Below are 3,372 nucleotides of genomic sequence, written 5' to 3'. Positions count from 1 at the left end.
TTAAACCTGCCCAGGCCAGTGCAGCTGCACTTGTGGGGTATTAAGCACCTTCAGCTCCTGCTACACAGCTGTAGCTAAGTGAACTCTCTCCTGTCCGGAGGAGGAGTAGCCTTGGTGCAGGAGTACCACGGCTCCAAGATAGCAGCAAGGGGGCACAGTGCTGGCCACTCCATTGCCCACTCAGGTTTGGCCCAGCTGTACCTTTTTCATGACAGAGGAGTGGCCAGGCCAAATTTGAGTGAGTGGCATTGTGACTTAACATATAGGCCTCTCCGTGAATTTGGGACTTAGGCACGTGCCTGGCTTTGCCTATGCGTTAATCTGGCCCCATATGTCTTAATGTGTGTGGGTATAAAGATACACTATATTATTTTATTTATATTCTGCTTCATTTCAGTGGACCTGCACTTGTCTGCATTTGCCCATGACAGGATCTGGGCACTCCTTGAAAATCTCCAGACCATGACCTCCCTGGCCACTAGTTTTCACCTCCAGATAATTGGCCTTGCTTTAGGTATGTTAGGCTGGATCCTGTGCATCATCTCAAAGAGACAAATGCATTGGAGAGTGTGGCATACAAGTAACACCACCATTATCTCCTCTGGCATGGCTTGGGTAGGAATCTGGAAAGTTTGTTTTAACAGTCACAGCAAAGTCTCCAGAGAACTTTGGATAATGTTCTGTCACAGATTCTGTTTCAATGATGCCTTCATTCCCCAGGAAATTTCTGTTACCCGGGTGCTTGTGTTGGCTGGTATAGTCCTGGGGGCACTAGGAAAAGCTTTCACTGTCTTTGCTCTGAGGAATATTTATATGGGAATTCTTCTCAAAATTCAGACTATCAGCTTTTTTCTATCTTGAAAATATTTGTGGGTGTCTGTGTCTTAATTCCAGTGACCTGGAATTGCTATTCTGTAGCATACAATTGTGCTATCCCATTTCCTCCTTCTTTCTACATGCCCTCCAGCTCAGAAGCACAGGAAGCTGGTGCTGCTATTCCTGTCGGGATCACGTCTGTCATCTTGCTGCTGATGAGTGGGACCTTTTCCCTTTCTTACAAACATCCTGTGATGCCGGATGTTACGGTGTTTTCTGATAACAGACTTGAGCTGCATGAGAGAAAGCTGGAGCATAGCTACAAGATAAACATAGTAGCCCAGTGACTTTGTGTGTTCAAGGAGCACTCTGGATTTGCAGTGACATTAATATGTTGGTATTGGAACATAGGGGCACCCCAACAAAGTATGTGATTAGTGATTTTCACATAAAGTTATTCCTAATAATTACAAGACATTGCTACAGACTCAACATTGAAGTGAACTGTTGGTTCACTCTACGGTTGCTGACTGCCATCATTTGTCTTCTATATACGTGAACTTTATATGTTTTTATTTTCTTTCAAAATAGGTATTTAACTTCTCACTGTTGACCTGTTCATTTAATTGAGTTTTTCCTACTGTAATCAGCACCTGACACTTAAATCTTTGACTCAAGATTGGCTGTCTTTCTAAATGATATGTATGCAGCTAGTTTAACCAGAAATTATGGCCTCTGTTATGCAGATGGTCAGACTAGATGATCATAATTGTCCCTTATGGCCTTCAAATCTATGAATGCCCTACTTTTCCATCCACCTTGCAGCCTGAAACACATTTTTTGAGTGCAATGAGATGATTAACAAACTTAATCTGTTGTTAATACAGTATCTATCACATTTTGTGCTCTGCTACTTAAGAGCCAGCAGAGGGAGCATGAGTTAACAAATCCTGTTCCTTGAGAGATTAATTGCTGACTTCAGTGATGATGATGATAATGTTGTTGAACAAAAAAGAGAGCCACAAATTCCAGGGGGGGGGGACACATTCATTACAGCATTGTTAAAAACAGCAACAAACCAAACCACTGTGGCCGAATGAAAAAGGACAACATTGACAGAGAGAACATGTTTCTTTCATGCTTTTAAAAAGACTTTACAAACAATGAGGATTTTACGTCAGCCCAGTCTGGCAGATTGATTTAAGTGACTGAACTCAGGCTTAGGAACAACTCTGTTCTTATGCCAGCTCTGACACTAGTCTTCTGTGTGCCCTAGGGTGAGTCACCTAACCTGTCTATGTCTCTCTTTTCCCATCTTTAAAATGGTAATAACACTTATCTAAAGGCAGGTTTACACTACCGCTTAAATCAATCTAACTTACATTGCTCAGGGGTATGAAAAAGCCTCCCTATGACTGATGCAAGTTTTGCACTGTCCACACCCGCACTGTGTCAGCAGGAAACACTCTCCTGCCAACATAGCTTATGCTTCCCACTAAGCTGGACCAATTATGTTGACGGGCAAGCGTTCTCCCATTAACATAGCGCTTCTTCATCAGGTGCACTGCAGTGGCACAGCTGCATTAGTGCAGCTGTGCTGATGTAGTGCTGTAGTGTAGACTTGCTCTAGGTCACAGGAATGGTGTGAGGGTTCATTAATGATTGTATGGTGCTTGTAAAATGGAAAGCGCTGTATGTATGTATTCTAAGTAGTATTTTAAAACCTATAACCTTTAAAGAAAGGTGGTGCCATTGGACTGGTGGTGCCACTGGCCTGGTGTGACAGGGGTGAAGGTGCACACTCCAAAGTGATTCAGCATTCCTGAGAGGATATGGCAACCACAGAGTTCTAATGGTATCACTGTTAGTTATCAGGGTAGTTTAAGGCAGACACTGTTCATTTAACTGGCTGCAGTTATTAAAACAGAAGTTGGAAAGGGATTGTGCAGCAGAGCTGTAGTGCTGCCTTATATCTTAAGAGCACACATCATATGTTTTTCCATATTCAAAGAACATCCATTTAGTTTAAAATGAACTTATTTTTTATTAGAGAAAACAACAAAAACAACAAAAAGAAATAAAACATAGGGCTAGATTCACAAAGGGACTTGTGCAGCTAGGGGCTGGTCTACACTGGTGGGAGGTATCAATCTAAGATACGCAACTTCAGCCACGTGAATAGCATAGCTGAAGTTGAAGTATCTTAGATCAATTTATCTCGGGTCCTCACGGCACAAGATTGACGTCTGGGGCTCCCCGTGTCGACTCTGCTACTGCCGCTCGCTCCAGTGGAGTTCCAGAGTTGACGGGAGCGCGTTCAGGGATCGATATATCACGTCTAGATGAGACGCGATATATCGATCCCCGAAAAATCGATCGCTACCCGCTGATACGGCGAGTAGTCTGGACATACCCTTAGTGGAATTCACAGCTGTAAGGTAGGTACCCAGACTCCCTATGTGAACAGGGGGGACACACGACAGGATTCAGGATAGAGGGAGCTTCCAGGCAGCAGCTGTGGTCTCAGCAAGCTGATCTAATTAACAAGGCAGTGTA

At 43.5% G+C, this 3,372-nt stretch overlaps 1 pseudogene; it reads left to right on the top strand.

Moving 5' to 3' along the window:
* Window positions 1-462: 462 nt before the first annotated feature.
* LOC127043375 (claudin-34-like) lies at window positions 463-1,163 on the top strand (annotated as a pseudogene).
* Window positions 1,164-3,372: the final 2,209 nt, after the last annotated feature.

This window comes from Gopherus flavomarginatus, chromosome 1, assembly GCF_025201925.1.
Source record: "Gopherus flavomarginatus isolate rGopFla2 chromosome 1, rGopFla2.mat.asm, whole genome shotgun sequence".
Classification (NCBI taxonomy): domain Eukaryota; kingdom Metazoa; phylum Chordata; order Testudines; family Testudinidae; genus Gopherus; species Gopherus flavomarginatus.
This window is presented reverse-complemented; position numbering and strand designations above follow the sequence as displayed.